Here is a 26929-nt window from a genome sequence, read left to right on the forward strand (position 1 = left end):
TTGCTTCACGAGTTATTTCTAATTCAGCGTGCTCCTGATTGGCTGGCAAATAAATTTTTTTAATGTTGGTGCAAATGAATTTAATAATAAATATTCACTGTGTCAGATTAGGTTGAATGTTCGAGCGAAAATCTTTGGAGCGAGTGCAGCAACGGTGTGAGAGTTTTTTAGATGCTCGGACGTGGGAAATGCCCAAGTCCCAGGATGACCATTTCATGAGTCTAGATAATGGTTATTTACCCCTGCTCTTTTATTCAACGGCAAACGCTATCATCACCATCACAATCCTGTTCGAAGCCATTTTCTGGTATTACTACACTCGGAATAGAAACGTAACGCTTAACCGCAAGAAAGTGCTTCGCGCAGTAATGTTTGACATTTAAAAGAATAGCAACGACAAATGGAATACTCGCTTTATGTAATGCTGAAATAAAGATTAGAAAATATTTTAAAATCTGTTTTTGTTATCTAATAATTTTAAAATAAAAAAACATGAAATAAAACGTTAAAACAGTTACCGTCGACTTAGTAGCGTTTAAAAACTTCCTAAAATGTTTATTTCCCATCCTGGTAGGAAGGAAGGGTTTAAAAAATGTCTGACAACCTTTTGCACTTTGACGGTGCTAAGCTTCTGGGCGACAAAGTTTGAGCGAATACGACTCTGCATGGGCATTCTACCTTATTGGTGCCGATTTACCCGTGTCCACTTGTTGGTGACTTCCCCCCACACCCATTACATCACCACCCAACAAAACATTATTTCTTCGCTGATTAATCAAATAATACGGCAAAAAGAATTATCAGATCCTCGCCATGGAGTCCCAACTTAAATCCTTCTAAAAAATACTTTAGGTTTCTTAAAAGTTTTGTCCAAACTCAGACCGATCTCAAAGGACTGAACATTTCAGCAACTCGGAAAAGTGTCCATTGTGGCAAAAAGGGACCGTCCATAAACTACGTCACAAGAAAAAAGTCATTTTCTAAACCCCTTCATCTGTAAAAAACCGAAATGTAATTTTGGAAAATGTATATTAATGTATAGTACACCTTATGAAAAACGGATTTATGTAGGAAGATCGTTGAACGTAGCAAATTCCCTCCCATCCTCGACTACTTTGTATGTTTTGATGGGAGTGGCATATAATTTCAAAACTCGCGCTCTCCAACTATCGTCCTTATTCTCGTATATTTTGGGCTTTAAATATAGATACTGCATAAGGCAAGTAAATAATAATAATAATAATAATAATAATTTATAAATGCACTACACTAATAATGTTTGTACAAAAAACGAAAAACTAGATACTTTAAGTAAATATTTGAAGAAACAACAATTTATATATCTGGGTGCACGGCAGTGCACCCGCCAAGGTGTCGTGCACTATCAGCAATCCTTTACCCGAAACATTTCAGCCTCATTTTCACCCCCTCGTAACTCGGTACTGGGGAATAGTACACCACTCATATTTGCACCTCAAGGGCACAGTGTTAATCCTCCAACTTCCAGCTTTCTAACTCATTTGGTTTCTGTGATAATCCTATGTGAAAATGACACATTATGAGACTGACTGACTGACACATCATCAAAACCTCTAGGGCATTTCCGGTGGTGCTAGAATGATGAAATTTGGTATACTGGTACCACTAAGCATACAAGCAAAGGGAAAAGTCCCAAAAGCGGGAGTTTTCCCCTTTAAGCCCCTGAAATGGGGTTTAGAATTCATCTAAACATCTAGGGCACTTCCGGTGTTGCGGGAATGATAAAATTTGGGATACAAGTAGATCTTAGCATACAAAGAAAGGAAAAAGTCCCAAAAGCGGGAATTTTCCCCTGTTAGCCCCTGAAATGGGGGTTTTATAATTTAGATCCCCTCGTAATAGGACTTACAAGAACCCTCATACAAGAACCGTGGATTTACCATGGCAAAATCCTCGGTCTTGGTGCGGCAGGGTCACTATTTTATGACCATACTGCTGCTAGACCTAGGGCGTGTATTCTGGTTCGGAGGGATCTTTGCTGTATCTCTCTACCGCTGTACACGTCCCAGGACACGGCGGCCGTGAAGCTAGTCCTGGCCACTGGGCACGCCAAGTTGACTATCACGGCTGCCTCTGCATACTTTGCCCACGACGCGGACTCTCTCCCGACAATTGAGGTGATCAATTTGGTCGATCAATGTGAAAAGAGAGGGGACAAACTAATCATTGGCTGCGACGCCAATGCTCATCACATCACGTGGAGCAGTTCTGACTGCAACAGGAAAGGTGATGATTTACTAGAATATTTAGTTGGTTGTAAACTCCATATTCTTAATCAAAACAATGAACCTACTTTTGTTACTTCTAATAGAAGGGAGGTCATTGACCTCACGCAAGCCACGGAAAACCTCGTGTCTTCCGTGTCTTACTGGCATGTGTCTAATGAGCTGTCTCTGTCGGATCATAGGCACATCTGCTTTACTGTCGCGATTACCTCTGTCCCGGCGGGGACGGAGATACGCAATCCAAAACGGACCATATGGGCCGGCTATAGGGAAGACCTAATCCTACGCTACGGAGGGGGTCACACCCTTAAACTTACTTCACCTAAGGATCTTGATAGGGCTGCTGGTGATTTACAGTGCTCCATCATGGAGTCGTTCCACCGGAACTGCCCACTTAAGACCGTTAACCGCTCGAGCCTTGTCCCTTGGTGGAACGCGGATCTCAGCCAGCTTTGTAAATACACGCGCAGGCTCTTTAACAAAGCCAAGCGCACGGGTGACTGGGCTGGATACAGGCAGTCCCTTAACACCTACAACAGGGCCATTAGAGCTGCTAAGGACTCCTGGCGGACCTTCTGTGAGCAAGTTTCCAATGTCCCTGCCACGGCTAGGGTCATGAAGATCCTAGCGCACGGCAACACACATCGACTTAATGCTATTAAGCTGCGGGAGGGTGTGTACACTAAGTCTGGGGCTGAGACTCTCAAGCACATGCTGGAGGTCCATTTTCCTGACTCTACTATTATCAATCCAACAAACCCTGACTCTCTCTACCCTGTCCTGCACAGGGCTAAGAGGGAAGACTGGCTTGTAGCCAGCCAGGTTGTCATGATTCCCAAGCTTCGGTGGGCTGTCAACAGTTTTGAGCTCTACAAGTCTCCGGGACCCGATGGGGTCTTCCCTCTGCTTTTGCAGGAGGGCTTAGACTACATCGCCTCTCCGCTATGCAAGATCTACAGACTCTGCATTGCTCTCGGTCACATACCTCGTGACTGGAAACGCTCTAGGGTCATCTTTATTCCCAAGCCCGGGAAGGCTTCCTATCTCGAGGCGAAGGCATTTAGGCCCAAATGCCTGACCTCCTTCTTCCTCAAAATTCTGGAGAAGCTGGTGGACAGGTACATTAGAGACGAGGTTCTTTCGGTAACTCCTCTCTCTTTTTCACAATTTGCTTACCAAAAAGGCAAATCCACTGAGACGGCCCTTCACGGCCTTACGAATTGCCTGGATAGGACATTCGAGTTTCAGGAAATTTCACTGGCCGTCTTTCACATGGAAGCCGCATCTTGATCGATGTATTAAGAAGGCCAAGATGCTCTTCTGGAGGACCAGGAGCTCTGTCGGCCAGACTTGGGGCCTCAACCCCAAGGCTGTACACTGGCTCTATACTGGGATCATCTTACGGGGCTCTTGTCTGGTGGACAAGGGTCCGGCTTAAGACGGTGCAGGCTGCCCTGCTTAAGCTTCAAAGGCTTGCCTGCATTGGTGTTACGGGGGCGATGAGATCGACCCCAACTGCTTCCCTGGAGGTGCTCCTTGACATGCTTCCTCTTCATCTCTTCATTGAGGAGGAGGCTGTCATGGGGGCCTACAGGCTCAACATTAGTGGCTGCTGGGTTCCAAGACTTTGGGATTACAGCCATACGAAGCTCTTTCGGGAGTACGCCGCACTTGCGCCGTCGCTAACGATGTGCTCTGACAAACCCGTTACCAGTTTTGATTTCACTAAACCATTCAACATCCACTTCCCCAGTCGGGCAGAGTGGACTGACCTGCTGCATCTTGGCACTGGGGGTTTGGTTCACCGATGGTTCCAAGACTGATTTCGGCGCTGGCGCCGGCTATTACTGCCAAACCACAAGGGTCGGCTTTTCTGCTTGCCTGGGCACCTTCGCTAGTGTGTTCCAGGCGGAAATTGCCGCGATCTGTTATTGTGCAGATTACTGTACTAACAAAGGGTATACCGGACGGACTGTGAGAATTTATTCTGACAGTCGGGCCGCCCTGAACGCGCTGAACCAGTGTCAGATTACCTCTCAACTGGTGCGCAGCTGCCTTGATCTGCTAGCGCGACTGGCATCCTGCAACAGGGTTCTGTTGTATTGGGTGAAAGGGGATAACGGATATCATGGCAATGAGCAAGCCGATAAAGCGAAAAGGGGTGCGGAGGCCAAGCTCTTGGGGCCTGAACCGGCCGTCCCCATCCCCTACAGGCACGTCAAACGGTGTCTGCATGACAGGTTGTCTGTCATACAAAACCAGCTCTGGCATAACATGGAGGGCCAGAGACAGACTAAACTTTTTTTCAATGGTCCCTGCAGGTCTCGTGCCAGAGACCTAATTTCGCTCAGCAGATGGGATATTAGGCTGGCCACCGGTCTTTTGACCGGGCACTGTCGGCTTAATAGGCACCTCCATCTGATGGGCTTTGCCGACGACCCTCTCTGTAGGTCGTGTCAGGAGAAGGAAGAAACATCCGCTCACGTACTTTGCGAGTGCGACTGCTTCGCCTCGCTTAGACTAGAATATTTTGATTCACACACTTTGGAACCCTCGCGGGTCTCCTCTATTACGGTAGAGCGAATTCTTCGCTACGCTGTGGCCACGGGTCTATTCAAGGCCTGAATACGATGGTGCACAATATGCCTACGGCATCGGTGCTAGGGCGCGAGCCCCCCTACCCACTAATAATAATAATCTCTTAATTAGCTGTGGAACACTTATGGAACACATCTTATAAACTTATGATACATGTATACCTTAAGAAACCATAAATGCAGATCACATAATTAGGACTCAATTCTTTAGATATTAATAAAAAAACCTTCAAAATCATTTGCGGTGAAAAATTTTGGCGGCATCGTGTTCCCCACCTCGTTTACTATAGGAAACGACTATAAACTTTTAAAAATCCGTGGAGGCCCCATACTACTATTTTACCAATTTCTCTTAAGTCGTTGTAAACAGCGTCGCTCCTGTATTTTTTTCTCTTTTCTCCTTGACAATTGTATCTATGTACGATGCCCATTTACAAGTCACATTGTTTACTTCGCGTGCAATCATTCATTTCAATAAATAAATAAATAACGTTCCAATATCCCCAAATAATTTATGTGCCAACATATTGAGTTCTAGAATAAGCATGTAATAACAAAAAGTGGGACAGTACACATTATATGTGTTCAAAATTCGCATTGAATGTCTTTTTCCAGAAGACGAGACAAAAACGGACTGATCTAGGACCATCTACCATCTTGTTTGTTCAACTTCATTTTCTACCTATGATTCTTTGACCCTTATGGAAATAGTACACCTCTAAAATCGCAAGGTTGTTTACTATGACCGGCCAACTCGGTTTGCGGACGCTTTCGCGTTTATGTTGAAGTTTAAGACGAATTAAACATGATTAGTATACTGAACACCAATAAAAGTTAATCAAAATCAATTTTGAGCCTTGCAATTAAAGAATCTGTTAGTAAAAACTGTAAAAGTGAAGCTTCAAAATGCAGTGAAGCACAATCTGTTACTATACCGATAACCCTCTCGACGGTCGGCGGAGTTATCTGTTTTTTAACAACTATAGGCGCGATAAGCGAGTAGAGCTACTATGTATTTCGGTTCCGGAATGCCGTAATTCCGCTTCCGGTTTTCGCGATTGCAAAATCCCTCTGAAACAGAATATTATTTACCATTTTCCCCAAAATGCCTCACTTATTATTATTATCCGCTTATGGCTATTTAAAATGAATCCGCTCCAGTCTGCCAGCATGCCTTGTTTGCGGACTAATTTCTAAAACTCCCCGTCCCTAAACTAATTAGTTCGAATAGTACATTTTTAAAACACGGGTTTCTTTTTTGCGAAAAAGCGTTACAGCAACACGGCACGTTTTGTATAATTCGCACCAAAGCAAACGCGATACTCACACTCTGAACCACAAATCTCAAGGACTCGTTCATGGTATGCTCTGAGGTCCCTCAACTGACACGGACGTAGCGAATGAGGAATCACGTTGCGTTCCAACTTTGCGTTATTTCGAAAGAAACATACGGCAAGACTCTCAATTTTCGATCACGAAAACTTTAGATTGCTGCAAAAGCGAGACATGATTTTAAACCTTTGATGGTTATGTAATCCAGGCTTTCGACAGACGTTTAAAGAAGTCTTGCCTTCTACCACGATTTTTAAATTGAAGGAGCAATAATCTGCATTACAATATTAGTTTTGGTTCGATTCAGAATTGACTGGGATACATCGTCACCAGTGAAGGTTGTAAAAAACTAGCAGAATGTAATCCTATAGCATAAGCGGATCATATTGCCGCTCCCTATAAGTACTGGACGTAGGTTATGCTTTTGTAAACAGCGTTTTCTTCCAAGACATCGAAGCCCGCCATCTATAGCTCAGTTTTGCAAGTATAGTTTTCCCATTAACCCTGAACTGGAGTTACCTTAACCTACGGAAGTTCCGGTGGATGGTTATTGCTGTCAGACCACCGTCAGTGTTGGGATTAGTGTGAGACTTGTTATTGCGTTATAATTTTATTTAGAATGGCTTATGTTTCTTTGCTAATTACGAAAAACACCTAGGATCAATGTAACTGATTACAATCGCCGCATGCCCATATGAAAGTCCAATCTGAACACGATTTATATGATATTAAAAGCACTTAACCTTAAGCGCCTAAAACATTTTGTAAAACTGAAAAATATTGACCAGCATCTTTCGCAAACGGAAAACGTTAAAGCATTGAAAAAAAATTTCAGACTTAAAAAAGGAAAACAAGTTTCTTTGTCGACGCACAAAACCTTTAATTAGTAATAAATCGGTCCAACTATCTCCGCTAAAAACCTTTAAATCGGTGGAAGCTCAGAGCTGTATTAAGGATGCATTAAAAATGTTCTAGCATGATGAAGGCTATTTTGATCATTTGAATTCATATTAATTTCCTTTTCAACACAAGCGTTTAAAAATACCTATAGACCGCCAATTATTTTTTAAAATTGGAAAATAAAGTGGACTTCAACTATTATATTATATAAAAATGACTTGGTTTGCCCAAGCCTTAAAAACAAAATGATAAGAGTTTTTCCAGTTGACTGAAGCGCGGATATATTTTTTTTTCATATAATTTTAAAGACAATCCGTATTTTACTACTCTTTAGAATTTAATTCAACCTCCTGATTTTACTGGTAATGGATTTATTTCCTATAAAATAATTGAAATAAAAAATTACTTATCTCAGATTTTTCAACAACAATTCCATTTTCCTAAAACATTTTCTCATGAAATTTATTTTTTTTTCCCAAGGGAAAAGGGCTTTAACTTTCTAATAATTCTCTCATTAAAACATATTATAAGCGGTCTATTCGACTACAAAAGGGAGGACTTTTATAACCTTTAATATATTTGAGAAAGGGTTTTTTTTCTTCTTTATGCACAGGCACAATTTATGGATGGTTTAGGGAAGATTTTAGAAGTGTTGGTTGAGTTGCATAAAGCAACACAGGGTAGCTTAGTTAATTCATCATAATGGTGAAACAAAGAGAGTAAAGCACACATGAATTAAAATAGAATTTTTGTAGTTGGGGGGTCACAGATGACTAGAAATCAAACTTTAGTAGCCGAAAGAATATTTATTTTCAAGAGACCTGGGTTAATTACAGATGAATAGTCATGTAATCCACTAGATCCAATATTTTATATTGTTTAACCTTGAGGTACGAAATAGAAAAGTTCGTGTTTATGAAAACTTCTTGTGTTTGAAACCTTTCGAGAGGAAAATCCTAAGAAATTAGAAAAGAATGTCTCAATTAGATTAAATTTACACGATATCCCTTAAAAATAAATGTTTTAGGAAAATGGAACTGCTGTTGAAAAATCTGAGATAAGTAATTTTTCTTTCAATTAATTTATAGGAAATAAATCCATTACCAGTAAAATCAGGAGATTGAATTAAATTCTAAATAGTAGTAAAATACGGATTGTCTTTAAAATTATATGAAAAAAATATCCGCGCTTCAGTCAACTGGAAAAACTCTTATCATTTTGTTTTCAAGGCTTGGGCAAACCAAGTCCTTTTTATATAATATCTGTTCCTTCAGTCTTTAATCTATTATAAAATCATTTTTTGCCTCCATAACGTCATTCATTCGAGGAAGTAAGATTTTCGTGAGCATATTGGCTCAAACCAAGTGTTAGTCATAATTTTATGGGAAAGTTAAAATAATTTGGTAGGCGATTGGTAACTTAATTCACCATTGATAGGCTAGTGGTAAATTAACTCACCATTGGTAAGCATCTGCTAAACTAAATAAGTGGATAATTAAAATATTTGAATTAATGTCTGGACTCTGGTTACCCTTAAATATGTCCTATAAAGCTTTTACAATCATCCATTGCTTAGACTCACCATGGATTAACTAACGGATAGCGTTAGTTAATCCATGGACTTACTCAATAGTCTGCCTAAGTTAGGCAACTTTAGCCTTGGTCGAAACAAACATCTAAAATATAAATTAAAAAGGTATCTTAAGTAAAGAATTTCAACCGAGACATATAATTAAACGAAAATTAGACCCGTCAGTGAAGTTTTTAATAGATATAGCGTTATATTTATTGAAAAATATCAAGTTAAAGATTCAAGGCGGTGAAATGGCAAATTAGCATCGTCTACTGTAGAGTAATGAGCAATTAGCGTCGTCTGCTGTAGAGTAATCTTTTGAGGTAATTAATTTTTAATTAAATTAACATACTTAGACTTAATTAACTTTGATGAAACCTGAAAAAGGCACAACTTGAATAGTTACTTGTTAAATTGAAAGTATTCCAAGGACCACTGACTCCCCCTCGAATTTGGTTTTTAAATTGGTCCAGGCAATTTTTAAACTGGTATTTACCCTGTGCTACCGCCATATTGCCCACGCTGGGTGGCACCGTGGCCAGTTATATTAATTAAAATACCTAGGCGACTGGTCCAGTTTTAAAAAATCCTTATTTCTCACACTGATCCATCTATCCATCAAGCTTTTACAATCACCCATTGCATTATACTCACCATGGATTAACTAAGGGATAGCGTTAGTTAATCCATGGACTCACTAATCTGCCTAAGTAAGGCAACTTAAGCCTTGGTCGAAACTAACATCTAAAATATAAATAAAAAAAGGTATCTTAAGTAAAGAATTTCAACCGAGACACACAATTGAACAAAAAAAACCACCAGTGAAGTTTTTAAAAATTTTAGTGTAATAGATATTGAAAAAAATCAAGATAAAGTTTCAAGGCGATGAAATGGCAATTTAACGTCGTCTACTGTAGAGCAATTAGCATCGTCTGCTGTAGAGTAATCTTTTGAGGTACTTGCATTTTTAATTAAATTAACATACTTAGACTTAATTAATTTTGATGAAACTTGAAAAAGGCACACCTTGAATAGTTACTTGTTAATTTAAAAGTATTCCGAAACGTAACTTCGCTTTAGTTTTTAAATGATTCGATGTGCTAGAGCACCAAAAACCCCATGTTATTCCTATGGGAAAATCGGCGAAAATCTGTGAATTTTCTTTTAACATTACGGGAGGGTGTGGGATCTGATCTAGAAGGGCCTACCGGCCCTGTAGAATTCTCAACCCAACACTATGAATGGAACAACTTGTTTCCTTCCGCACTCTTCGCTCTCAAACCTTTCCTCATTGGCTACCACTTCCGTTTGCTTGCCTAACTTTTTAAAAATTTCTTTCGCCCCAAAATCATTCCTCTGGTTTAGTTCACAAATTCGCCGCTGCGTTTCGCATATACCCTTTTCCCTTCAGTGCTGGAAGACAATGCTGATGCACAGCGATGTTATATCGTCCAGTACTTCTAGGGAGCTGTTATATGATCCACTTCTGCCAATAGTTATGTACTCATTCGACAACATTCTGCTAGTTTATATTGAGAAAATTTCACTTTTGTAGTTCCGTTCAATGAAAGTGAATTCCTGTTCAGTGGAAGTGAATTCCTGTTCACTGGGACATATTCGTTTTATTTCAGCGTCCAATGGGATTCGAGTCGTAAAACTACCTCGTGAACTGGTATGGGGCTTTTCCTGCCGATAGGGTAATGGCGTCTGGTGTTGCCAGGAATCCCACCCATTTATTATAATAATCTATCCCAACAATAATTTACCGGTTTCCAACTTCTGATACCACGAAATAATCAATTCCAATTCGTTGCAACGGTGCGTAAAGCGGTGAAATTCGTTAGAGGAGTCCACTCTATTTCATTGGGCGGCTTTTCGGTTTTGACAGTCGGCGCTAATAAAAACATAATTAGATACTTGAAAAATATTTTTGGCCAAAAGAATCTTCTCATCCATTTCTCCGATTGAAATTCGTAAGGAATTCTAGAGATGAATTTCTAAAGGCTAGATATATTTGCAATTATATGCTTTAAAAAAAATTTACCTGAAAATACAGGGTGTATCTAAAATGGACGTATGAGCGAAAGTATTTGGGTTCCTGGGGCCAATATAAGGCGAAACTGTGGTATGACATTTTGTCGTACGCCAATCCATTTGCAAGTTACTTGAACCTAGACCTTGCTAGTTTGCATAAATCACAGCATGTTGACTTCGTCTAAAACAGTAGGAATTAAGTTCAAGATAAGGATGATTATTGCAAATTAGTGGTTGCCAGCTAAAAAAAAAGCCACATAGCCATAGAGTCAATTTTTAAGGAATAGAAAGTTGTACAATTGGTGACTCATAACCAACATCGATGTAAAACAACATGTTACGATTTAGTGTGTTGAAACAACTGACCGATACTAACGGTAAACTGACAGCGATAAGTAGCGCAAACTAATAAGGAAAACCGACATTTTGCTTCATTCTTCAAACAATCGAAAGGTTTCATTTAGTTTAAAGATTAGGTTAATGTTGCAACTTATCGAGATCGATATTCGTGAATAAATGTTAGTGGGCGAATGTTTGAGATGGGATGTTGGGCAACGCCTGTTAAAACTGAGCACTAAAATGCATAATTTTAATCCTTATAAAAATCAACAAATAATGAAGAAACCTAAATGTTGAAAATGAGTTAGAATTTGTTATGGTTCAAAGTGTCCAAAAAAGGGAACATTCCTTTCTCCAAAAAATTAAGTGAGGGAGTAATGGCGTTTTTCTTGGGGCCTCACCCGAAACAAATTAGATACGCTATGTTGAATAGCGTACTCAGGTTTGGTTACTCTACGTCTTTTGTTGTATCTAGTAAAAACAATTTTTTCATCTACTTGGGTTAGGTATTGCATAAATTTGTCTACGCAATCTATTCCTCTAAAAATGTTATAATCGTAAACATTTTCCTCTATTTGCATAGCAGAAACTAGAAGTATTGGAGTATGAAGGGAATTATCTACTATACATTCGGTATCGAAATAACAATAAGTTGTTTCCTTATACTTTTTAGTAAGGGGTTGGACATAACAAAGCCTAGGCGGGTGTTCAATTTTACATTTTGGGCATACTTTACTACATTTGTGACTTTTTTCAATTTCATCGCAGCAAATTTTGCATCTTTTTACTTTTTCACAAATTTTATTAGTTCTATGTATTTGGAAGCATTCGGGACCTTTAAAATACCTATTACAATCTGGACATTTCACGACGTCCAAGGATGGGCTCTCGTGGAATGTCTCAGAGTAACATCGCCAACATTTTGTGGGTTCATTATAACATTTATGATTTGAGGCCCTAAATACATTACTAAATGTTACTAAGCATTTGTTACAATAAGAAACACATCCGAACATGGCTGCTAAACTTTTAATAACATGCATATGTGTATCTACAAGCAGAAGGAAAAATTTTTTTAAGCGTAAATTTCACCTTCATAAATTTTCTTATAATTATTTTCAGCGCTAAATACTATAATTTGGTATTCAGGTTCTAAGATTTTTTGAAAAGCCGAAATCTGTTCTATACTAACGGGTCCTACCGGTAAGTTAGCTTCATGGTGAAGTTTGAGGGCCTCTTCCCTCTGTAGTGGTCTGTTAGGTGCCTGTATTCTACGGTATCGGTTATAGTCGAAACCAGATCTATTTTGTTTTTGTTGTTTAAATAGGTTAAGTCCGCAACCATTTTTCCGCACACTATGCTTCGAGCTACGCAAAGATCGTCATCGTTTAAAATTGGTAAAAAGTCCTCCCGTTTTTCATGTAATGTTCTAGTGATAACATCGATCTATTTCTGACTGATTTTCTACCCGATATTGGAATATCCGTTTTTAGAAAAATTGCATCAATTCTAATATCACCGTCTAAAATGAAATTACGATTTGATTGACTAACTTGGCTTATAGCAGCAAAAAGCCTATCAACTGTCAGTTCGTTCAACGCCATAAATCTTAAATTTATGGCATTTTCCAGCTGATCACTTCTAACACAAAACCTGACTCTGTTGTACACTCTAAGAAATTGGAGTGTGACTTAACACCTTTATAAGTACTTTATTTGGGTCCAAATTTGACACCGTTACAGGTGTACATTTACACCCCTGAAGGGATTTAATCACACTTTCACTCAAAAATGGGGTGTGCTTTAACACCTTTAAAAGTAGTTTATATGGGTCCAAATTTGACACCGTTACAGGTCTTCATTTACACCCCTGAAAGGGTTTAATAACACTTATTTGAGCAATTGGTGGCAAAGATAAGTATAAAATTGTGCAACAGAGGTGTAGTTTAACACCTTTTTAACTCTTATATCGCACTGAAAGTGAATTTTTACTCTCATATTAGTGTTATGCAACTCCTTAAAGGGTGCGGCATAGCACCTTTCAGAGTGTCGCTTCACACCTTTAAGAGTGGGAGATTATTTGGTAGGATAGTAGCAGAAATTCTAGTACATTTCCTAGACTTAAGAGCAAAACCGATGAAGTAAAAACACTATAGTAGCTACATTTTGACCACTCATGAGGCATAACTCAAATATCGAGTATGGTTTTCCTGTTTAATTAAATTTTGATTATCCGCCATTCCGCATTATTATTAGCAACCAATGCTATATTCATAGCAGGGTTCTTCGTTGAGAGAACTTCATCACCTATAGGGAGGAAAGTTCTCACATGCAGAACTCTACCTCTTTAAGCGAGGGTTGTTGCGCATAAATCATTTTTACGGGTTTATAAACTTCTGAAAAAGGCAGAAAGTTTTCACTTCGTACAAATGCATAGGGTATTAAATTAGTTTTGGAGGCTATACTATTCAAGCAGTAGATATAGACGTTCTTGTTAAATTTAATAATCTCTTTTCACTAAGAGTTTTTCGAGCACCAGAAACGCGTTTAATCTAATTTGCACTACAGATTTTACAAAACAAAATCCATTTAGTACTCTAATTTTTCTCAAAATAATGATAAAACATGTCACAAAAGCAAGTACCCCACTTTGGCTTCTCAAGCTGGCCCTACTGTGAGGCCAGTATCTAACCTAGTCTCGTTTTTTAAGAGTATCGCTTAACACCTGTAAGAGTGTCGCCTAACACGTTTAGCATAGTTTTATGAAGGTACAACACCGCCAGATTACCAATTTCTTTGTTAATTTTATTTAAAGGATAAAACTGTTTTTTTTTTCATGAATATCATCTTTAAAAAAAGGTTTAACAAGTACGTTTTTCCATAATTTTTTACCGTTTGTATTGACTTTAATATTAAAATATTTAAGAAACCAGCAGCAATATAATTTTTCATGTTTAATTTCGAACGGTGTTTTAATAGTGTTATTTTACACCGAATTTACACTTTAAATTGGCCTCTAAAAACTCAAGGTAATAAAACACTCTTTTGGGTGTTTTTACGGTGTTTACACCGTTTTAACACCTTTTTAACACTTCCATTTCTTAGAGTGTAGTCTTTACCCGCGTTGATAATAGTCTCAATTATTGATTGAAATATGAGTTTCAATTTTTCATATAGTTCCGTCACACATATTTTATCAAGGTTTTTAAAGACAATTTTGTATTCGTAAGATGAACAGTTAAATTTCCTAGATCTGGCTACATTTACTTTAACTAATTCATAAAAGTTTTCTGCTCTAAAAATAGAAAGGTCTAGTGGTTCATCATCAGACATTTTACTGCTTCAACGTAACCTTCTTCAAAATGCTCGATATTAGTTCCACAACTTCCGGTATATCGACGGCCTTCAAATCCAGTTGCTTCTCGCGCGCTTGGCCCCTATATTTCGTTATTAGACAACCCTTTTCTTTTATTTTCTCGATTTCCAACATCCCAGGCAAACAGGAACTTTGCGGTAACTTATTCAGAGATGCTAACTTCAAAACCTTAACTAAGTCGTCTACTATTTCAATGGGTATGCATACCCCCGATTTAAGGGGTAATCTGGGTAGAGCGTACTTTCTTATGTCTACGTATAATTTATTATTAAACTTGCATAGTTTAACTCCTATTTGTTCGGATTGACTAAACTGTAGTTGAAGAGTCTCCCAAGGGTTGCTGCTTTGAGCCTAGATAACATAAAACTATGGGGTAGTAAGAAAAAGTACCAAAAATATATATTTATATATACTTACCATTTTGAAGAAATTATTAATTTTAGCAGAGATTAAGCGAAAGCAATGAGGATATTTTGTAGTTTGTGGGGCGGTGGCTGCGGTATTTATATTGTTCAGACTTCTGAAAGGGAGTGTAAAAGGTAATTTATGTAGTTTATCATGCCTACCGCTTTTGCACGTGATAGCAGGTGAAAATTGGCGCGAAATACTTAAACGAATAGAGAAATAAAACTTAACAACCATACCTTTAAATAAAATTAAAATTTCTTGGAACTCAAGCCTTAGAAACAATGACGTTTTAGTTAATTCAAAGTTCTGACATAGAAGGATTTTTCTTGGAATTATGACTCAACGTAACAATTAACTTTCAAGTCTAATGAGCCTTATATATGCTTTACTATACTTAAACTACCTTTGCCAAAAAATCTAATATCACATCCGTCATACATTGTATAAATAGTAGTTATTGGAAAAATAGACCTATAGTTTCACACGGAAAGATCGCAGGTAACATTAGGTCGATTGGTAGCGTATTGGCTGCTAAATATGGAATTCGAAAGATCCTGGTTTGATTCCAGTTATCGGTAAGTCCCAATATAACAATAAAAACGTTTGTATCATTAGAGTAAAACTTCAGGCAAATATGACGTCATTCGTCGAACTGTTATAATAGACGTCATTCGTCGAACAGTTATAATTTAGTCGCCTTGATTGGTTGAATTAGATATGACGTCATTCGTATTACTCTTTTTTTGGAGATCACCTAAACTTTGAGCAAAAACTATATTAGGTAGGAACTCAACGTCGAAATCGTCATTTCTTAACCGCTTTAAAATGAACCAAGTTCACAATATTTCGGAGAAAGTAGAAGTTTGGGTTGGTAATGTCACGACCCGAAAGGTATATTTTAGACGTACTGACACTCGTGTACAAATATCATTAAAGAAACACGTTTGGTCTAATATTTGGGAGTTTTCCAACGAAAGCGACGCTTTCTTCAAAGGAAATTCGCCGAGGTTTTCCGTCTGGCTACATCCAACTACTACCAATTTAAAGCTAGAATGCTTCGTAAACCGGAAAGGTCATATATTTGACATTAGAAAATACACGAGAGGATGTCGAGAAAAATACAACATTTTGTACGCTACAAGCGGAGGCATTTCCTTTAACCAATCTAGTTGGGATTATTTGAAGAAAATTTAAGCCCTCATAGACTTAGAGCTTCACGAAAAAACAAGAGCCGTTGAAACTATGAGTGAAGCGATTCTGAAAAACGTAACGGAAATCTTATTGGAGATGACCCAATGCTGCGACAATAGCTCTTGCCAAAACAAAATAGCCCACGATATTATGTGCGAGTTCGAAGAAACTGACTGGAATGAAAGGGTCGAAAAAAACCTAGTGAAAGCTTTAAAAGTAATTAACTACGATGTCATTGAATAGTTTCGCAAAGATTTTGGTACTAATCTACCTATTGATGAACCATTTCTTTACAACTACATTGTAAACGATGTAAATGATTTAAAAACTAAACTGATATATATTTGAAGGCATTGAATAAAACGTATTATCGCCAGTTCGTGTTGTTGAATAGATAATCCCTTTTACTGATTAGTCACGCGTAAGGTATGAAAACAGAAAGGTTAAGGTTTGACGTTACCGAGGGAAAACACCTCTTAATTCTTTAAAAGGACAGTCTCAAGATAAAAACTAAAGGGATAGTCTCAGTATAAAATACGAAAGGGATAGTCTCAGTATAGAATCTCAGTAAATAGTAAGAATTTAACAATATAATTTTTCCTGGAATTGAATAGAACGAAACTAGCGCCGCGCGCGGAGTTAAAATTGGGGAAGGAACTCGCAGCGCGCGAGGGGAACCCCGCTGGGGGGAGTCTCAGGGGGGAAGGAATTCGCGGCGGCGGCGAACAGTTCAAACCATTGAAATATGCTTATTTTAGTTCCCACGCTCCTAATTTATACCTCTACCGTGGTACCAAGTGGGGCCCTATACTACTAGTAATGGACACCTAATAGCTAATCACCAATTTTTAAAGAATCAATTGTCTTTCTGACAAATGTACTTTCTAGTTCTACCTTTTTCACATCTTCATTATTATCTCGTTTCGATGGATCATAAATAATTGTTCTTCCCATAGGTGGAAAAGGTATTCCAAAACGACAAGAAGAATCCCATTTTTCTTCTTGCGACAAGTTTTCGTGTGTCTGTGTGTTTGCAATTTCACTAAGTTGTTCCATTTCTCACTTCCATCACCCATCGAACACGTGATGTTGGAATCGATAAAGTTTATAACTTCAACAACATTGGAAAAATCACTTTTTAGCTTTGGAGCACTTTTATTCCAAATCAAAACGTGGGCATGAGGTGATCCCCTCATTTGAAACTCGATTCTAATATAGTGGTCATCCAATGGCCCAATAGGAGATTCTCGACTTTTCAAATATTTAAAAAACTCTCGCATACGATAGGCAAAGTATCGGCAACATGAAACAGGGTCTTCGTTGATAAGCTTGGCTCTCGCCATGAAACCTAAGTTTGCAACATAATCTTTCACAGATTCCTCGGGATGTCCTGTAATTCTGCACAAAGAAACTAAAAGCTCTTCCCATTTTGTTTCAGCGGCACTAAGTGTGAGAAACCATGTTGGACTGCCAAGTTGGCGAACCATAGCTAATGAATCTTTCTCTCGTTGTTGTAAATAACCAGGAGAAGATCTAACACTTTCTAAAACTTTGAATCCATCATCATGTTTCACTAGTGAATCCACTGATCCTGCGTTTTTTAAAAGACCAGCTGTATAAAATTGTCCTGTCACCGACTTCGTTTTTCGCATGCAAATTTGCACGGCACTGTGAAGCTTCATTGTAACCAAACAAACTTATGAGTAAAATATTTTCAGTATATTTGAAGCACAACGTCTATCACTGCACCGAAATTCCCATTTAATACGTTGTGAATATGTTGATTTTTTGGGCAATTTCAGTTCTTGACCAACATAAATTTGTGGGAATGATAGATATTCTGAGTCTACATCATATAAAATTGACTGAGGTCGTTGTCCTTCACCTGGAGCAAACGCAATACTCTCAATATCAGGTGGTACAAAATCTTCCGTAGAAAGCAGTAGGGTATCTCTATTGCCAGAACGATTAATTAAAGACGTCTCATCTTCTTTCTCTTCCCACTCGTCATCACTGTCACGGAATTGTTCACATTCATTAGTGCCGGCAGTACTCTTAGTAGTGTTTGAATTAATTATGTTTGATGATTCATTGTTTGTATCAGTTAGGAGGTCTTCTTCATTTGCAATGTAGTCTAAACTATTTAGTTTTCCAAATTCCATAGCTAAATCTGGTGGAACTGTAATTTGATGTTTTATGTATAATGGAGTTTTGATAAGAAACTTTAGAGCTTCTAAAATTTGTCTTGGACTAACGGTTTCATACATGTAAGGATTTCTATAATCTTTCTTCCTCATTAGTTTAATTTGAATAACTTGAGTATTGGTAGGATTTCTTGGTAAAATTGACACTGACGAGTCTACTGAAACTGGTACATTTACCACATTGCCTTTGATACCTCTTTGCTGATCAATGCCAAGTTTCCTTATCTGGACAAACGGCAAGCGAGGGGAAACCATTCGACACTCAAGTTCGGTGAGATTATTTAAAACTGATGGTATATCAGGGAAACGGAAACCATTTTCCTTTGAAAGAGGAGGTACTTTCTTTCGTGAGATGTATGTATTGCATGTATTGCATAAAATAATCTCAGGTGGAAGCACTCTATTTTCTATTCCGTCAACAGCCAAAAACTTGTCAGTTTTTACAGAACATTTGAAGAAAAGCCCAGAACAGCATTCACATTCGTAATCAGGGCCATTCAATATATTGGCTAGATAGATTTTCTCATATTACTGAGGATCCTGTCTTCTTAAAGTTTCGCTTTTTCGCTTCTGTATTTGAGCCATCCGGACATAATCTTCATTAAGTCGTCTGGTTTGCCTGGTAATGTTATCCCTCAAAAGCTCGTACTGAGTATATTCAGGATTTTCCCGTCTTTGTTGTCTACTTTGATTATCTCTTTGCAATTCTTGTTGAACGTATTCGGGATTTTCCCGTCTTTGTTGTCTACTTTGATTATCTCTTTCCGATTCTTGTTGAACGTATTCAGGATTTTCCCGCCTTTGTTGTCTACTCTGATTATCTCTTTGCAATTCTTGTTGAACGTAATCGGGATTTTCCCGCCTTTGTTGTCTACTCTGATTATCTCTTTCCAATTCTTGTTGAACGTATTCGGGATTTTCCCGCCTTTGTTGTCTACTCTGATTATCTCTTTCCAATTCTTGATGAACGTAATCGGGATTTTCCCGCCTTTGTTGTCTACTCTGATTATCTCTTTGCAATTCTTGATGAACGTAATCGGGATTTTCCCGTCTTTGTTGTCTACTCTGATTATCTCTTTCCAATTCTTGATGAACGTATTCGGGATTTTCCCGCCTTTGTTGTCTACTCTGATTATCTCTTTCCAATTCTTGTTGAACGTATTCGGGATTTTCCCGCCTTTGTTGTCTACTCTGATTATCTCTTTCCAATTCTTGTTGAACGTATTCGGGATTTTCCCGCCTTTGTTGTCTACTCTGATTATCTCTTTCCAATTCTTGATGAACGTAATCGGGATTTTCCCGCCTTTGTTGTCTACTCTGATTATCTCTTTCCAATTCTTGATGAACTTAATCGGGATTTTCCCGCCTTTGTTGTCTACTCTGATTATCTCTTTGCAATTCTTGATGAACGTATTCGGGATTTTCCCGCCTTTGTTGTCTACTTTGATTATCTCTTTCCGATTCTTGTTGAGCGTATTCAGGATTTTCCCGCCTTTGTTGTCTACTCTGATTATCTCTTTCCAATTCTTGTTGATGTAATCGGGATTTTCCCGTCTTTGTTGTCTACTGTGATTATCTCTTTCCAATTCTTGTTGAACGTATTCGAGATTTTCCCGCCTTTGTTGTCTACTCTGATTATCTCTTTCCAATTCTTGTTGAACGTATTCGGGATTTTCCCGCCTTTGTTGTCTACTCTGATTATCTCTTTCCAATTCTTGATGAACGTAATCGGGATTTTCCCGCCTTTGTTGTCTACTCTGATTATCTCTTTCCAATTCTTGATGAACTTAATCGGGATTTTCCCGCCTTTGTTGTCTACTCTGATTATCTCTTTCCAATTCCTGATGAACGTAATCGGGATTTTCCCGCCTTTGTTGTCTACTCTGATTATCTCTTTCCAATTCTTGTTGAACGTATTCGGGATTTTCCCGCCTTTGTTGTCTACTCTGATTATCTCTTTGCAATTCTTGATGAACGTAATCGGGATTTTCCCGCCTTTGTTGTCTACTCTGATTATCTCTTTCCAATTCTTGTTGAACGTATTCGGGATTTTCCCGCCTTTGTTGTCTACTCTGATTATCTCTTTGCAATTCTTGATGAACGTAATCGGGATTTTCCCGTCTTTGTTGTCTACTCTGATTATCTCTTTCCAATTCTTGATGAACGTATTCGGGATTTTCCCGCCTTTGTTGTCTACTCTGATTATCTCTTTCCAATTCTTGTTGAACGTATTCGGGATTTTCCCGTCTTTGTTGTCTACTTGGATTATCTCTTTCCGATTCTTGTTGAGCGTATTCAGGATTTTCCCGCCTTTGTTGTCTACTCTGATTATCTCTTTCCAATTCTTGTTGAACGTAATCGGGATTTTCCCGTCTTTGTTGTCTACTGTGATTATCTCTTTCCAATTCTTGTTGAACGTATTCGAGATTTTCCCGCCTTTGTTGTCTACTCTGATTATCTCTTTCCAATTCTTGTTGAACGTATTCGGGATTTTCCCGTCTTTGTTGTCTACTTTGATTATCTCTTTCCGATTCTTGTTGAGCGTATTCAGGATTTTCCCGCCTTTGTTGTCTACTCTGATTATCTCTTTCCAATTCTTGTTGAACGTAATCGGGATTTTCCCGTCTTTGTTGTCTACTGTGATTATCTCTTTCCAATTCTTGTTGAACGTATTCGAGATTTTCCCGCCTTTGTTGTCTACTCTGATTATCTCTTTCCAATTCTTGTTGAACGTATTCGGGATTTTCCCGTCTTTGTTGTCTACTTTGATTATCTCTTTCCGATTCTTGTTGAGCGTATTCAGGATTTTCCCGCCTTTGTTGTCTACTCTGATTATCTCTTTCCAATTCTTGTTGAACGTAATCGGGATTTTCCCGTCTTTGTTGTCTACTGTGATTATCTCTTTCCAATTCTTGTTGAACGTATTCGAGATTTTCCCGCCTTTGTTGTCTACTCTGATTATCTCTTTCCAATTCTTGTTGAACGTATTCGGGATTTTCCCGTCTTTGTTGTCTACTTTGATTATCTCTTTCCGATTCTTGTTGAGCGTATTCAGGATTTTCCCGCCTTTGTTGTCTACTCTGATTATCTCTTTCCAATTCTTGTTGAACGTAATCGGGATTTTCCCGTCTTTGTTTTCTACTGTGATTATCTCTTTCCATTTCTTGTTGAACGTATTCGGGATTTTCCCGCCTTTGTTGTCTACTGTGATTATCTCTTTCCAATTCTTGTTGAACGTATTCGAGATTTTCCCGCCTTTGTTGTCTACTCTGATTATCTCTTTCCAATTCTTGTTGAACGTATTCAGGATTTTCCCGTCTTTGTTGTCTACTTTGATTATCTCTTTCCGATTCTTGTTGAGCGTATTCAGGATTTTCCCGCCTTTGTTGTCTACTCTGATTATCTCTTTCCAATTCTTGTTGAACGTAATCGGGATTTTCCCGTCTTTGTTGTCTACTGTGATTATCTCTTTCCATTTCTTGTTGAACGTATTCGGGATTTTCCCGTCTTTGTTGTCTACTGTGATTATCTCTTTCCAATTCTTGTTGAACGTATTCGAGATTTTCCCGCCTTTGTTGTCTACTCTGATTATCTCTTTCCAATTCTTGTTGAACGTATTCGGGATTTTCCCGCCTTTGTTGTCTACTCTGATTATCTCTTTCCAATTCTTGATGAACGTAATCGGGATTTTCCCGCCTTTGTTGTCTACTCTGATTATCTCTTTCCAATTCTTGATGAACGTAATCGGGATTTTCCCGTCTTTGTTGTCTACTCTGATTATCTCTTTCCAATTCTTGATGAACGTATTCGGGATTTTCCCGCCTTTTTTGTCTACTCTGATTATCTCTTTCCAATTCTTGTTGAACGTATTCGGGATTTTCCCGTCTTTGTTGTCTACTTTGATTATCTCTTTCCGATTCTTGTTGAGCGTATTCAGGATTTTCCCGCCTTTGTTGTCTACTCTGATTATCTCTTTCCAATTCTTGTTGAACGTATTCGGGATTTTCCCGCCTTTGTTGTCTACTCTGATTATCTCTTTCCAATTCTTGATGAACGTAATCGGGATTTTCCCGTCTTTGTTGTCTACTGTGATTATCTCTTTCCAATTCTTGTTGAACGTATTCGGGATTTTCCCGCCTTTGTTGTCTACTCTGATTATCTCTTTCCAATTCTTGTTGAACGTATTCGAGATTTTCCCGCCTTTGTTGTCTACTCTGATTATCTCTTTCCAATTCTTGTTGAACGTATTCGAGATTTTCCCGCCTTTGTTGTCTACTCTGATTATCTCTTTCCAATTCTTGTTGAACGTATTCGGGATTTTCCCGCCTTTGTTGTCTACTCTGATTATCTCTTTCCAATTCCTGATGAACGTAATCGGGATTTTCCCGCCTTTGTTGTCTACTCTGATTATCTCTTTCCAATTCTTGTTGAACGTATTCGGGATTTTCCCGCCTTTGTTGTCTACTCTGATTATCTCTTTCCAATTCTTGTTGAACGTATTCGGGATTTGACGCAAATTTTCTCAACTAAAAAGTCAGTGTTAGCGTCATCGTTATTCGGTTCGCGATCTACTCTGAGAAAAATACCAGTAACGTTTCCTTGTTCGTCCTTCTTGAATCCAGTTACGAAACCCATCGTACCATTTACAACGCCTTTTTCAAAACTGATATTCCTTCTGACCATTATTCGGCAGCCAACGCAAAGAACTAACTCGCTCTCCAAACCGCCTGTTTTGGACGGTTCGTTTTGTAGCTCTTGCAGTCTCCTGAGAATGTTTTTATTCATTTTTTTCCCATAATCAGCGAGTCTATCCTGACAACGAATGACTTCAACTTTCTCGCCGTTTTTTCGCAGCATATCAAAGTTGAATTTTACGCACATGGCTAATTTAGGCATCAAACAAATTGGGTGAAACCCTTCATTGGACAGCTTAATGAAAATGTCCATAGCCACCTCGATGTTTTGACCTCCCTCAACCAATCTAGTTCCTAACAGTGTGTCCTAGGAACGGAACTATTCTCACCACTATTTCGTCCCCATCTGGTGGTATAGACACGTTTGATTTTTTGCAAAATTGTTTTCTTAATTCGCAAAGGTCCAAATCAGAGTCAAAAATTTTAGTCAAAGATTTTTCATTCGCATTGGCAACTGTGTTTACGAAAGCTAGTACTTTTGCAATGGCTCGAGTTCGAACATTACAAATATCACTGCATTCCCTGTACACAGTTTTGTTTTGGGTTTCAATAAACCCCCTTCATTGATCACAAATTTGCTTTCGGATTCTTCTCTTCAGTTTCAACCATTTTGAAAAGATTCGTAACAATTCCCGACTCATTAACTTGTAAAACTCGTTCTACGTTACTAGTCTCGTTATTGTTTTTTATGTCAACGAAATTTCCCATTTCGTCAACAAACAATTCTTTTGTCGAACTCGTAACACGGTCTCTCAGAACTTTTCGCACACGATCATTAGAATCCAATAGCCCCTTCCAAAAAGTATTGAAAAAATGTTCTTAGTCTGAGTCAGTTCAGTTCTTCCTACAAACAGGAAATAGTTTCCCCGCATAGCCTAGTTCACAACCTAGATATGACGTTTTTTAGCTCCAAGTGCGCAATTGCGAAGAACTTAAACAACAAGATGCACAAGGCAGTCAAACTTTTTGGAAGGGGCTATTGAAAAATTTTGGCGTAATGTGACTCATCGCCAGTTTTCAATATTTTACCATTATTTGCAATCAGATAATAGGAAGTTTCATGGAAATAGGCCTCTTTCATGCTACTGTGAAGCCTTTTCCCACCCACAACTTCTGCCAAATTGTCAGGATCAATGGACCCAATTTCTTTGATTTTCTTGACAAAATCCTTAAATTCACTAACAACGGCCGTTAGTTGGGCGTAATAAGCGGAATACAATTGCCTTTTCAAATGCAATATTCTACCAGCTAGCACTTGGAATTTTAGCTTGTGAGAGATAGACTTCGTGCGTCTATTTTTGTCTCAGTGTCAATAGACTTTGACGCCGCCAATCTTTCAGTGAGACGTTTGACTAGAAACCTTTTATAGCTTTCGGCTATAAATTTTTTGTTTTTCGTTTTGAAAATCCCCGCATTGAGGAGCTTTTTCGCAAAACCAAATTTATCTACTTTAGTTGGTTTATGTTTGGGTTTTAATTTTTTTGAACGGAAACCCACATTAGTGGTGCGACCTGGTGCCATGGCCCTTTTACCACCTTTTGCTGTACCACGCGCAAGTTTATGCTGAACATGGCTATTTGCTTTTCTTTTCTGCAAATTATCTTTGTTTTTCAAATAACATTCCTTATTCTTAACTCGCTTAGCTTTCTTTTTTTTTTTGCAAAGCTTTACTGTTAACTAACAGTTGCAATTTACTTTGCGCTCTTTCTTTTTGCTTTGCTAAGCATGTTTTTTCTGTTTATTTTCTCCCGACAAAACATTACGAAAATTTATGAGTTGCACAAAAGAGGAAATCTTTTTCAACCTCTGCAGAGTTTTAATCAGTACAAGCAGTACCGTATTTGACACAGATTGCAATAGGTCACAAATAAGCCTTAATCCCACACTGGAACTTGCAATTTGGATACACAAAGAAATCCAATTAATGGGAGCACAGAAAGAACCCAATTAATGGGAGCACAGAAAGAACCCAATTAATGGGAGCACAGAAAGAACCCAATTAATGGGAGCACAGAGAACCCACTTGCCAAACACAAAGAATTGGCTGAATAATAGGTACACAGGGAACCTTTTAGGCGCACAGAAAGAACCCAGTGTCAAAAAAAAAACTTCTGACAGAATTGCAAATTGTAAAAAAAAAATACAATATAAATTAATGAAGATAATATAATTACAAGGGAAAGTGAAAACCTGTTAACACTAAGAGTAAAAAAGACAATTTCACAATCTGAAATGAGAACAAAAGTTATTGTACAATAGGAACATAAAAAACCAAAAATACTTAGTTTATAGACCTTAAAAATTAAGATTCGTGGCAATTAATATTCTTTTACAAGTCTTCGGAATTGTAAGAGAACGGAACGAGGTGGAAATTGGAACAATTCCCGCCGAAATATAAGCCAAGGCTGCCAAGTGCGATGGAATAAGCTACTTGAATTTAGTGCCCTCTGGAGTAGTAGCAAGGAGCAATTATAACTGGATACGTTGGTGTAAAATCATAGTCTCCAATCCCATTTTATTTCTCTATGCTGCTTCTCCTAGCCCAGGGATTCCAGGGAATTTTTTTGGCGGGAAAATACTATTACCAAAGCCCCTGCCAAGCTATTACTCCTATTACTTCTTTATTTAAACAAGCCGTTTATCAACCTCGTAAGTATGTTTTAAACACAATTTTTAATAGTTAAAGTTATAAATTAACGGGTTTTGAAGCTAAGTCATAAAATTTGAAGTTATAATGTTTAAATTTATTGTCAAACTTTAAACTAGATAGAAAGTAATTGATTGTAAACTATTCAATGAAATTTCTTGTTTGTCGGTTTGGGTTTAGTAATGGAAGGCAAAAACATAAAAGTTGTGAACGCCTACTTCTACGGCGGCGGCGGTCGCGGACGGTGGCAATGGGTCCGGACTTGCTACAAGTGCAAGAAGGCCGGCCACATAATGCGGGACTGTCCACAAAACGGAGGTACTAAATATTTTCAATTGCTTTTCCCAGGGCTACCTAAAAACTTCTATGCACTTCGTTAAAAATCTCATTTAGGGAAACTAGTTTTAAATTTAATAAAATGTTATAGAGAGTTTTCAGTTGGAGCTGAGTCTCGTGACATAATTTACGCTGCCATATTGGAGGGTTTAAAGCAGGAATGAAGCCGAGACCACCCAATATGGCTACCAGAACAGCGGTAAGACTTGGGAGGGTGTGACGTACTACTATCCCATCTGAAAGCTCCTTACTGAAAATAAAAAAGACAGTGAAGTTCCCTGCTATCCCTAGGTAGCCCTAATGCAAGCAATCTTAGTTTGAGTCTGTTATCGCCATGGCTTTCATAGTGTAATTTTGTTCTAATATTGGCAATGGGGTAGAAAGATATTCTATGGTATAAACGTATCTAGAGAAAAGGGGATATTAGACTGAAATTGTAGGACAGAGAATCTCTGCATGTAAGACCAAAATGAAATATAAAAAAGTATATCGCACACAAATCAGCCAAAGATGTTAAAGGCTCAAGCATATATAGTTGACTTATATACGGTTACATGGTAGACGACGCGTTGCCGGGCAACGTAACCACCACCACCAACAACACGAACCCAACCACCACCACCACCAACAACAACACGAACCCAACCACCACCACCACCAACTCAACCACCACCACCACCAATATGGAAACCCCCATGGAAACCCCATTGTAAATATTTGTAAGTATTAAGCCACATTTAAAAAAGTTAACACTTTTATTAAATTGGGGCACAAGAAAAGAAGTTACTATCGGGTTTTTTTTTTCATTAATCTCTTAAAAGCCTTAAGTTTTAAATATTTTTACATCCTGAATTCTTCAATAAAAAATTTTCATTGAAGATAATTAATATATTTTTTGTTATATTTTTTGTAGCATTAACACCATATTAATTTTCATTCAATTTTTTTGTCACAATTAATATATTAACCAAATAAATCAATTTCATCCATAATTACTGCATTCTTTTTAATTCATTTTAATGAACTAATATTCCA

This window comes from Phalangium opilio, unplaced genomic scaffold (assembly GCF_054372755.1).
Source record: "Phalangium opilio isolate 3A_F unplaced genomic scaffold, DU_Popi_V2 ptg000106l_1, whole genome shotgun sequence".
Taxonomy (NCBI): Eukaryota; Metazoa; Arthropoda; class Arachnida; order Opiliones; family Phalangiidae; genus Phalangium; species Phalangium opilio.